The sequence below is a fragment of the Sorex araneus genome, chromosome 4, assembly GCF_027595985.1.
Source record: "Sorex araneus isolate mSorAra2 chromosome 4, mSorAra2.pri, whole genome shotgun sequence".
NCBI lineage: Eukaryota > Metazoa > Chordata > Mammalia > Eulipotyphla > Soricidae > Sorex > Sorex araneus.
This window is the reverse complement of record NC_073305.1, coordinates 38,651,233-38,663,659: the sequence shown is the minus strand read 5'-3', so window position 1 is coordinate 38,663,659 and position 12,427 is coordinate 38,651,233. Positions and strand designations below refer to the sequence as shown.

Sequence of the window (12,427 nt, the reverse complement as noted above, 5' to 3'; positions counted from 1 at the left end):
AAAAACATTTATTACACACTGAAATGTGAAAACCAAATAAATAGATGGGAGGGTGAATCTTTACTATCTATAAAGTTATCTCAATAAACTTGACCAAAACCACAAGGATGTGATGTTCATCAAACAGAACGCCAATAGTGAATAATACAATGTGCATCATTAAAAGTTGCTTAAGAAAACTTAGGGGCTACCAACCCAGATTTAATTCTTGGCACCTGATTTAGTCCCACCAGGTGTGATCCTGGACTACACAGCCAGAAGTCCTGTGTATTGTTGGGTGTGACTCCAAAACAGCAAAATTAAAAAAAAAAAAAAAAAGTAACCCATAGACATTCTCATCTCAAAGGACCAGCTATGTACCTTAGTGGAAGATACCAAACCTTGCATGAGTGAGGCAGTCGGCTCAAAAGAAAAAGCCTTCATCACAAGAAAAAGTCTAATGACGTATGGGGATGGATGTTAGCCAGACGCACTGTGGTTAACATGCTACACAAGTATGGAATCGTGTTGCTAATCTGAAACTGTTTCATGCCCATTATACCTAATAAAAAACTAAAAATTTTGGGCTGGAGCAACAGCACAGCAGGTAGGACGTTTGCCTCGCACACAGATGACCCAGGTTCAATCCCCGGCATCCCATATGGTCCCCCGAGCACCGCAAGGAGTAATTCCTGAGTGCAGAGCCAGGAGTAACCCCTGAGCATCTCTGGGTGCAACCCAAAAAGAAAAAGAAAAGCAACTAAAAATTTGGGACCAGGTGATAGCTCAGTATCTCAACAGCTCACATATAACACTATTTAAAACCCACATATAAAGTGGAGATAATAATGGTACTGAGGCAGGGATTGATCGGAGACATAAATGATCTAGCCTGTGAAACTCCAACCATGAGGGGGTGGGGGATCTTTCTAATATAGTAAGAAATCTGTAAACCTTGTGCACATACTTTTAGGAAGTAACAAAGTACATGTCATTTTCTTGCTGGATTCCCAAATAAAGTATCTTCCCACCTTGCTAAGCTGTATTGAAGCAGTAACACTAAACAGATTCAGGTTCTCCAACTATTTGACAAAATATAGTCAAAACAGTGATGTCACGTAGGGGCCAGAGGTTAAGATGCTTTCCATGGATGCTGCTGACACTGACTCAAATCATGGAGCCATGTGGTCCCCTGTGAACCTCATAAGGGATCACCTCTAAGCTAAGAGCCAGAAATATTCCGAGACTGGGTGTGGTCCATTACTAAAAAAAAAGTAAGTTAACATCTGGCAAGATCAGCATCCTCAAACGCTTTGGTTTTAATATAGTAGCTCATTATAAAATTAATCTAGAATTTACCACCCCTCATAAATTCATATTTAATCGAGGAGGTATGGAATAGTCATAGAAATCAGGGAAGGGGATGGAAAATGTATTGAGTGTATATGAATGGTAACTGATAAGGAATGAAATCCACTGAAGGAGGAGTTTTGCAAATTAGAATAGGGTTTTTCTGTCATCTGGTGCTCCCCAGGTGACACCAACATCTGGAAGATTACTATACCCAGGCACCTTTTAATACGTATTTAATTGAGTACTGAAAGTAAACAAATGGGCAGGTATAGAAAACATTTCCAAACAGAAAAGACGTATGACCCTGTAATGAAATTTTAAAAGTTTTACAATATTGCTATCAATGCCAACTCATCACCTCATATTTATTTCAGCGATGATTTCCCTGGTCAGCGGTTTGGTTAAGCAGGATCCTTATTAGGGTTCAGATTCCCCAGTGAGCCTTGCCACTGGCATTGAGGGGCCTTTAGAAGTCCTGAAAGCATCACTACTTTCTCTGAATACCTCCTTGCTGCAAACCCAAATCCTTCTGCAAACTCTTCCAAAGGCTAATGGACAAGGCGGGTGCAGATTAACAGTGTTGGCCCAGAATGGGTAGACACTCCCACTTTTCACCCAAGGGCAGAAGAGAGCAATCAAGCACAGTTCTAAAGGGTGAGAACTGATCAGGAAGCTGGAATATAGCAATGACTTCCACAAGACCAGAAGGGTCACAGTGAAATGATCAGGAGCCAGTGAAAACTGGTATTCTGCGGAGTGGGTGTGAGTAGGAGCTCAGAGGGACATAAGGGCCCAGGCCATGAGGGGATGACGTCTCAGAAGCACGGCTCGGGGAGAAAAGTGCTATATTTGGACAAGAGAACTGACCCTTCCAGATATGGGGAGCAACAGGAAGAGTGGTAGGGAGAGAGGAAGTAGCACCGCGTGGTAAGCAGATGGCTGAGACCCGGGCAGGGCTGGGGCACAGGATGCATACTGGGCAGCCTGAGACAAGGGGGCCGAAGAGGGACAAGTGGATTTGCCGGGAGGAGGCCCTACAACGTCAGGGGCTTTCTTCCTTGTATGTAATTTCTGGTGCTGAATGAAACTTGCGTTCCACTTGAAGGCTTTCCCACACACTTTACATTCATACGGTTTCTCCCCCGTATGAACTCGCTGATGCTGAATCAGGGTGATTTTCTGGTTGAAGGCCTTTCCACACTCCTGGCACGCAAAAGGTTTCTCCCCAGTGTGAATTCTCTGGTGGACTGTAAAGTGGGAGCTACAGCTGAAGGTCTTCCAGCAGTCGTTACATTTGTAGAGTTTTGCCCCACTGTGGAACCTCCCGTGCTGAATAAACGCCCAGCTCCCGTGGAAGATCTTCCCGCACTCTTTACATTCGTAAGACGTGTCCCCCATGTGAATTCTCTGGTGGCGTATCAGGACGGAATTCAAACGGAAACTTTTGCCACACTCCTTACATTCGTAAGGCTTCTCGCCAGTGTGGATCCGCTGGTGCAAAATAAGTTTTGAGTTGTAGGGGAAAGTTTTCCCACAGTCCTTGCATTTGTAGGGCTCCTCTCCACCGTGGACTTTCTGGTGCTGCCGGAGGTGAGAGTTTTGGCTAAACGTTTGCCCACACTCCTGACACAAGTACAGTTTCTCCCTGGTGTGGATTTTCTGGTGCCGTGACAGTTTGGAGTTGTATTTGAAGGCTTTACCACATTCCTCGCATTTGTACGGCTTCTGCTCGGCGTGGATTTTCTGATGCCGGTGAAGGTCTGAACGCTGGTGGAAGCACCTGCCACACTCAGCACATTTATAAAAGTCTTGCTCTTTGGAGAGGCCCTGCTTTGAAGTAAGGCCCTTTCTGACACCACCACTACCTTCTGGTTTCTGGGCTTTCTCCACCCTTCTACCAGTGGCAGGTTGATGAGCCCAGACTGGGTTTGTGAAGCTGCCTCTGCCGGAGGTTGTCTTCTTCCCCAGGTCAGACAGCCGAGGCTTCTCTGAGGTGACCTGAGAGTGAGGGCTCAGGAAAGCACCCCTTAGCGGCTCCTCAGACATCAGGCCACGGGGCTCTGACTCGTCAGAAGGGGTTTGCTCCCCATGCTCAGTCTTGCCTTTACCACCTAGAATGACAAAAAGAAAACAGAAAAGTAACTTATTTACCTTAGAAGAGGAAAGGGACTCGAAAGCATTCCCTTGTCCTGGACGTTAAGTATTTCTCGGAGAGACAGAGCCCCCTGATGGTGCCTCAAAGGGAAGGCAAAACTGACAGAGGAGGCAAGCGAGGCCTTTAGTGACAAGAGAAAGCCAACACGAGAGAGAAGATGGAGAAAAATGAAAAAGTAAGACTGGTATGGATGAGGCCCCAGCTGTCCCAACCCTCCAACCCCCGCCCCCAACACAGACACACAGACACACACACACACACACACACACAGAGATACACAGACAGACAGACACACAGACACACAGACAGACAGACACACACACACACACACACACACACAGGAAAAAAGCAGTAGGTGGGAATTGGAAGCATAACGGAAGTGGAAGCAGAGGGGACTGAAATGTGGAAAGGTCTCTCAGGGAGTCAGCTATGGAGCTCAGAGGCCACGTGCACGCCTTGCATACATGAAATCTGAGCTGAGACTGCTGCAGGGGAGGGAGTGGGAGTCTCCGGCTGGTGCCACTACAGCATCAAGATCTTTTTGCCCTTTTCAAGCACTAAAGATCTGACACACCAGGGGCTGAAGCGATAACACAGCAGGTAGGGCATTTGCCTTGCACTCGGCCAACCCAAGTTCGATTCCCAGCATCCCATAGGGCCCCCTGAGCACTGCCAGGGGTGATTCCTGAGTGCAGAGCCAGAAGTAACCCCTGTGTATCACCAGGTGTGACCCAAAAAGCAAAAAAAAAAAAGATCTGGCACACCAAACTTTTGGTTGTGTTTTCCCTCGGCTTTTCTAACCAGGACTCCAGCCAACCTAGTAAGTACACAGTTGCTTAAAAACACACAAAACTGAAACAGGAAAGTTTTACTAATCCATCTCTTAAACACAAGTGAGGCACTGGCATCAGATTTTATACTATTTGGCCTGTTTTACTTAAGGCTAGCCAAATATTTGTGTCACAGCTGGCAATGCTCAGGTGTTAATCCTGGCTCTGCACTCAGGAATCGCTCCTAGCAATGCTCGGGGACAACATGTAGTGCTGTGGATCAAACCCGGGTCAGCCACATGTAAGGCAAGCACCCTACCTGCTGTACAACCACTCCAGGCACAAAGGCTAGTCAAATACTTAAATGCTGAGGACAACCAATCAACGAGCTGAACCCAGAGTCCTAAATTTTATTAGTTTGTGTTTTGTTTTCTTGGGGAGTCTTTTTGGGGCTCAGGAACTACTCCCAGGTCAGTGCTCACTCCCTGGCAGTATTCAGGGCGCATACATTACTGGGGATTAAACATGGGTCTCTTGCATGCAAGGCTAGCCCTCTGAGCGCACTCCCTGGTCTTTGTAGCTTGGGGCAGCAGGTGATGGGCATGAGGACCACTTCTAGCTACAGTTGACCCTGCAAACGTAAGGCAGGTGCTCTGTCACTCTGAGCCTTGTCCCCAGTCCCTAGAGGTGTGTTTTTTAACTGCTTAAGTCTGTACAGCCCAATATGGGCACATCACATTCAGTGGCTAAATTTAAATTAACCATAAGCAAGTGAATTATAAATTTAGTCTGCTGGCTGCACTAGACATGTTCCAAGCCCTCATGTTTAATGACTACCTTATCAGATACTGCAGATTTGAGCTGCTTCTTGTCACTGCAGAAACTGCTGCTGAAAACGCAGGCGGAAAGTCTTTGTAAACTAAAGAGGCAGGAAACTGCCGCAAGGGGAAGTAAAGACAACTGAACAGGCTGCTGGGGAGATGTCAAGAAGGACATGATGTCAAGATGACAAGATGTCAAGATGACCAGAAGGATGAGTTTAGTCCAAAGGATGACAGAAGTAGAGAGAGCTAGAGATAGTACAGTGGGTAGTGAGTTTGCCTTCCAAGCGGCCAAACCAGGTTCAATCCTTAGCACCACAAATGTCTGTCCATTCATCTTTCAGAAGAAAAAAACCATTTCTACTGAACAGCTTGTTTACAAGCTACTGTTTAAGAATTCATTAAAATCCACTTCAAGGCTGGCAGATGGCTCCAAAAGCTAGGACCCATGTCTCGTGTGCTAGAGCCCCAGTCCGACCCCGAAGCCATCTAATCTGAGAGCTACTGGGAGTGACCTCTAAACACCAAGCTGGTGGCAGCCCCCAGCACAACTGGGCATAGCCCCCAAACTAACAAGAAATCCCATTTTCATAGAGTCACGTGCCACAAACACACAGAACTTTTCTCTTTTTTCTGTCCCTTGTCCCCACACTTTTGGGAACATACTAGACAGTGTTCAGGGGCTCTCAGCTCATTGCTCAGGGGGTTTTCCTGGCAGTAATAAGGCACTGTAGGATTTTGAAGATCGAATCTGGGGGCCCTGCATACAAAGTTTGTGTTTCCGCCCACTGAGTTTTCTCTCCACCTCCTCCCCTCCCCTCCCCAGCCCCAATATTCTTATAAAAACAAGTCCTGCAGCCAGGGAGATGGCTCAGAGGATCAAAATATGGCAGCACAAACCCTAGTTCCAATCCTGAGCATGCCATGACAACCCTATTCCCCATCTCAAGGCCCCCCACTCCCCCAATCACTGGAAATCGCTCCTGAGCACAGTCACTGTGTATGGCCCGAAACAAAATATAAAACAAGTTCTTACTATCCTATGTTTATATCTCCAAGCTTGTTTTCCCTACAAAACATTTAAAATTGAAGGCCAGAGAGAGAGTACCAGGGTTTAAAGTGTGTACCTTAACCCCTGTCCAATCCCGGATCTAGGCGGACCATGGACCATACAGCTGACCCCAGTTCAATCCTCAGTACTGCATGGTGCACGAGTCTAGAGGAGAGCAACTCTTGAGCAGAGCAAGGAGGAGGTCCTGAGCACTGTTGAGATAGCCCCAAACTGCACCAAGTGACAGTACAGTGGGGAGGGAGCTCTGCCTTGCATGCAGCCGACCCAGGTTCAATCCCTAGCCTCCCATATGGTCTCCCGAGCACCGCTGAAGCTCCAGGGAGAGTGTTCTGCAAGAAGCAGCCATGTCCATCCCTACACTAGCCATGTGACAGAAACAAACCTGCTTCCTGTAAAACCCATCCAAAGATGAAGAGGAAAAGCCAGAAAGGCGGGTGGAGGTTCTCCCGCTCACCTGAGCTGACAGCTCTTGGGACCTCCTCCCAGTCAGGGGCACAGGGGTCCGGGTCCCAGGGTGCTTCCCCTCGCTCCAGCCGCAAGATCAGATCTGGTTTGGGGAACGGATGCGGATGCGTGGCTGAAAAAGAAAGACAAAATAAACAAACAGAAAATGCTGAAAGCTGAGAGAGGTCCTTCTGGAGCCCCCTCTGCCGCCACTCTGCTTTGACAAGTGTGAGAGAGAACATCCGCCCCGGGGGAAATCGGTGAGGTCAGCACAGAGAGACTCCAGACTCCAGGGTAGGCTCAAACCAGCAGGATCACCACCATGCTTCTACTGCTCTCTCCGAACGAGCACTGAGTCCCCACTGGTACTGGAGGGCTGCTCCTGGGGGTGCCAAAGAATCCTCTAATGGAGGACACGGGGTAACATCTTCCCCCAGGAACAAGAGAGAAGTAACAAAGGTGAGGAAATCTCCTGGGTTCTCTGCGCCCTGAGCAGAACCCTCTCCAGTTAAGTCCCCACTAGGAAACAGGAAGAGGAACTTCCCCTTCTTTCACTCGTGTGCACAAGGTTCGGTTTTCAGGAATCAAGGCCAAGAACTCCCCCACTTATCACCTCAGCATCAGAGCCCTGGAGCAGTGTCTAAGGACAGCCAGATAGTACAATGGGCAGGGTGTTTGCCTTGCAAGCGGGCCAATGTGAATTTGATCCCTGGCATTACATATGATCCCCCAAGAATGCCAGGAGTCACATTCCTGAGTGCAGAGCCAGGAGTAACCCCTGAGCATTGCCAGGTGTGGTCCAGAAAAAGAAAACAAACAAAGAAAGAAACAACAAACTAAACTGATCCCAAACCGAACCCAGTCTTTCTTCATCAGCTATGCCTAAAACTGGGGGAATAGCGCACTCATCCAGAGAAGGAGCGATTCTGATGCATCAGAGACCCAAACCCATTAAGAGGGAGCCAAGAGGGAGGAGTGGAAGCGGCATTTCGAACAGAAAGGAGGGCTTACCTAAGGAAGCTACGTTCATATAATTCTCCAGCATCACCTCCCGGTACAGAGTCTTCTGCGAGGCGTCCAGGCTGGCCCACTGAGTCCGGGTGAAAGCCACAGCCACATCCTCGAAGGTGACTGACTCCTGAAAGAACAGGTTCTGGCTCTGGCCCTGAAGGTGGAGAGAAGTGGGGAGGGGAGAAAAGGGGGGGGGGTGGTTGGCAGAGACCCAAACCAATCACTCTGAACCTCACGGAGGGAAGGAAAGCTGCACAGCACCCAATAAGCAGCAGCCCCTGCCAGCACTGCCCTGCTCACGGTGCCCGCCCGAGGGCCCGAACTGGCATCCCAGCACGCAGGGATCCTTCCCGAAGTGACCAGAACAGACCCCCACCTCTCACCACACTCCCACCTACCCCAAGGCCCCCACCAGGGGCTTCTACTCAGCTTCTCTGGCACTTGCCCTTCCACATTTGGGGGGCAGGGTCACCGCTGGCTGTGCCCAGAGCTCACTTCTGACAGAACTCAGGGGACCAGAGTGGAGGCCAGGCATCGAACCCAGGTCAGCCACATGCATGGCGAGTATCTTACCCACTGTACCATCTCTCCAGCCCCCACTCCCCTTCTGTAAAAAATACAAAGGGCACGCGCGCGGGAGGGGGGATGTGACATGTGTTGTGTTGTTCTCGGGCTCTCGGGATGGCGTTCTCTGTCTCTCTCTCTCTCTCTCTCTCTCTCTCGCTCTCTCTCTCTGTAGTCTCTCCTCTGGTCTCTTCCGACCTCTCAATATCTCTGCTTCTGTGTCTTCTCTCTTGCTTCTGTGTCTTCTGTCTTGCCCCTGTGTCTTCTCTCTACTTCTGTCTTTTCTCCTTGCTTCTATCTTACCTCTGCCCCTTCTCCCCTTACAGTCTTGGTTCATAGGGTGGTGACACAAAGGCGCGTTGAACATTAACAAATCAACCACTCCTCCAGGAGATTAAGAAAATCTCCTCTAAAGAGATTATTCCAGGTTACTGGGAGATCTGCTCAAGGGTGGGGTCCAAACAAGGGTGTGTCAGGGTATGTCCCTTTCTTCCTTCAGCGAATAATCCACTTAAATACTTATAGTAAATTTACTTCTAATATTTCTAGCAATGTCATTCTGTAGGAGCACATAAGAGATATGTCAGACTTACAGTTTGGTTCTTCCTGAGGACATTCACTATATATTCCAGACCACAGTCCTCAGACCAGGTTAGTCTTCCTAACCCCATCAGAAAAGTAAAGTCTCCTCGTTACTTTTGGAGTATTTGTCTATGACCATGTTCTCAACTTAGAGTTGAGTACCGTGGCGCTTTGGCCTGGCCCATTTCGATGCCAGGGTAGCTCACAGCTTGCCCTGGGTCCATTCCGTCCCTTGTTGGGACCCTGCTTTTGGGGTGCTAGGAACTAAGGGCAACTGAGTTGAGAAAGCAGATGCCCAAGACTAAATATTATTGGAGTTAATCAGCTCCCAAGTTACAAAGCATAATATTAACGGTTTCCTGTGTCCATACTGAAAGGACAGTGCTTTAAGGTAAACTAAGTTCCCTGCGGCAAGGCTGAAAGGACAAACCCAATGTTATCCTATCCCCTTCTATATCTTTTATTGCAGGCAGCAGAACCAGTCCCCAAGCAGAGAATTCTTTTCACTAAGAAGTCTTCCCCCTGGGGCTGGAGAGATAGCACAGCGGGTAGGGCGTTTGCCTTGCACGCGGCCGACCCGGGTTCAAATCCCAGCATCCTATATGGTCCCCTGAGCACGGCCAGGGGTAATTCCTGAGTGCAGAGCCAGGAGTAACCCCTGTGCATCGCCAGGTATGACCCAAAAAGCAAAAAAAAAAAAAAAAAAAAAAAGAAGTCTTCCCCCTTTCTACCATTCATCTTCTCTCCCTTGAGAACTATGCAGTATCATCTCAACATACCTGACTACAGACACAAGAAGGCACTGTCTGTCCCTGTGGCCAGGGAGAAACAACAAACAAATGTTACCCTATAGGGGGCCATCTAGGATGCCGGGGATCAAACCTGGGTTGGCCACATGCAAGGCAGACACCAAACCCACTGTACTATCATTCTAACCCCTATTCCTGGCTATTTCAACCTGCTCAACGGAGAAGAAAATGATCACAGGCCGTTTAGGTATCTGTGCATTGTCCTTTCGGTTACTTTCATACCAATTCACAGACTAGATCACTCCCATAAAGAATTTATATTCATGGGGCCAGAAAGACAGTACAGTGGGCAGGGCACTTGTCTTGCACGTGGCCAATCTGGGGCAGGTTTTCTTGCAAGCAGGGCAGGCTCTTAGCCCACTGAGTTATCTATCCAGCACTAGGTACTATTTTTGGCATATAATGAAAGGGCTGGGCCACACCTAGCTGTGCTCCCTTGGCCATACTCTGCTGATGGATGCATAGAACTGACCACCTCTCTCTGACTGGAGCACTAACCATTTACCCTTCTAAAGAGGGAAAACTGAAAGAAGTCGGTTTGGGGCTAGAGCAATAGTACAGCGGGTAGGGTGCTTGCCTTGCACGTGGCCGACCTGGGTTCAATTTCCAGCATCCCATATGGTCCCCTGAGCACCGCAAGGGGTACTTCCTGAGTGCAGAGTCCTGTGCATTGTCAGGTGTGACCCAAAAAAGCAAAAATAAAAAAATAATAATAAAAAAAGTCGGCTTACCTGGGACCACAACTTCTGCAGCATGGCTGACCACTGGCTTCATGCACGGGGCTCTGGGTGTAGAAAACCAAGAGTCCTGTGGAGCTGCGAGGAGAGAATCACAGTGAAACTGACTTTGGCCACTCAGTGACAATTTGCTAAAAATCTCCTTCAGAAGGCCGAACATTTCTATAAAGTATGCCCTTTGTACGTCAAGCAGTTAGTTCCTGGCTTTATTGATTCTTTTATGTGTCCCAAGCACGAACCAGCTCTGGCCATCACCCCAAGGCATCCGACTAGGATGAATGATCACCTGCTTTGCGCCTGATTGGTATAAGGGCAACAGCACGTAGGAGGTGTCTCTTTATCCACTGCCAGAGGTATTCGTAGCTTTAAAAAAAAAAAAAAATCATAGCAAAAACTCCAGACCCGAGCCAGTCCCCAGGACGAACCACTGGCTTTGGGTGAACCGGCCTCCGCGAGGAGGAGTAAGACAACTCACTGTCCTAGTCCTCGTGGGTGTAACTGAGTGCAGACCTGACCCGGATTATCTGAACACTGCCACCCGGGAGCCAGGCGACTCCAAGTACCACCGTCCCCCTCCCTAAGTACCGGGAACTCCCTTAAGTACCGGGAACCGGCGAATGTGACGCCACTTCTTCGGAAGAGGAAGAGGCGCTCAGACCGCGGCGGGCAGTGGGCAGGGTCAAGACCTCTTGTCTGCGTCTGCTGCATCCAGGGGGCAAAGCCCCGAACCCAGGACAAGCCTCTAGCCCAACGGAGCAGCGGGTGCTGCACGAGGTCGCGCGCCAGACGCCGGAAACGGGGCGGAGCCGAGCCGAAGCGGAAGCGCAAGCGCAAGCGGACGGTGCCTCTCTAGGAACCCGGGAGGCTGGCCATTCTCTATGGTTCCTCCTAGCTGTGGCTGCAAAGCGCTCAGGCCAGTCACTGATCACTGCCTTTTGCTCTTTAGGTGGATGATCCTTCGTGCTCCAGGACTAAGGGCCCCGCCTTGTTTCTTCGTGCGGTTATAAAATTCTGACTAGAGGGGACACAGCGGGTAGGGCATTTGCCTTGCAAGCGGCCACCCGGGTTCGATTCCCAGCATCCCATATGGTCCCAGGAGTAATTCCTGAGTGCAGAGGCAGGAATAGCCCTGAGCATCACTGGGTATGACCCAAAAAGCCAAAAAACAAAACAAAACAAAACAAAAAAAAACTGCAAAAAATTCTGACTAGAGCTTTTGGGGCACCGCCAGTGTCTTTCGCCCACCTCAAATCAAGAAACTACATTTAACACTCCACTATATTGCCACCTACTTAAAGCTGCCTGCTGGCTTAAGTTTAAATTGCACTGAATGACTCCCTAATAAAAGCTTTGGGGCCTCACTGGATTATCTAAATGAAACTCTTGCTTAGTGGTATTGTTGGATAAGATTGATCTGCCCTTTCTCCTCCACTGCAAGGAGTGCAGTGATCTGTCCATTCTCCACTCCTACACCCATCAGTGCTCCCAAAGCACTCCCATTTCCTCGGTATTCATCTTTAACTTCGACTTTGTGCTCTGCTTCCCGTTAATCACTTGTCCCCAAATCAGACCCTGTGACTTATCAAATCAGATTCCTTAAGGAAGGACTTTTGATTTTTTATTTGTAAGTTACTGCATTCTAAGTTGGGCTGGAGTGACAGCACAGCAGTAGGGCGTTTGCCTTACAAGCAGCTGACCCAGGTTCGATTCCTCCACCCCTCTTGGGAGAGCCTGGCAAGCTACCTGTGATGTATTCAAAATGCCAAAAATGGTAACAAGTCTCAAAATGGAAAACGTTACTGGTGCCTGCCCAAGCAAACCAATGACCAAGAGGGTGACAGTGATCATTTCTAAGTGAAATAGTGCTTTTCTCTTTCCTCTGTCCTTTGCATAGCTAACTATTGAGCAATGTCCTTTTTGTTTGCAAACAGGAAGTTAATACTATGCTTTTATAACTTGGGGGTTAATTGACCCCAAATGTTATTTATTCTGGGGCATCTACCATTTTTACCCAACTTAAGCCTCAGCTGCCCTTAGTTCCTAGTACCCCAAAATAAGGGTCCTGAGTAAGGGACTTGGACCCAGGGCAAGCTGTAAGCTAAGCAGGCATTGAAAACAGGCAGGCAAGTG

General features: G+C 48.7%; 1 non-coding gene across 1 annotated transcript; it reads right to left on the bottom strand.

Annotated features, from left to right (window-relative positions):
* On the bottom strand, nt 1-11,077 carry LOC101556278 (uncharacterized). Its single transcript, XR_008629836.1, has 5 exons — nt 10,902-11,077; nt 10,292-10,375; nt 7,606-7,759; nt 6,605-6,727; nt 1-3,443 (listed from the first exon to the last, which is right to left on the bottom strand). It is a non-coding gene; the product is annotated as an uncharacterized LOC101556278 (transcript).
* Nucleotides 11,078-12,427: the final 1,350 nt, after the last annotated feature.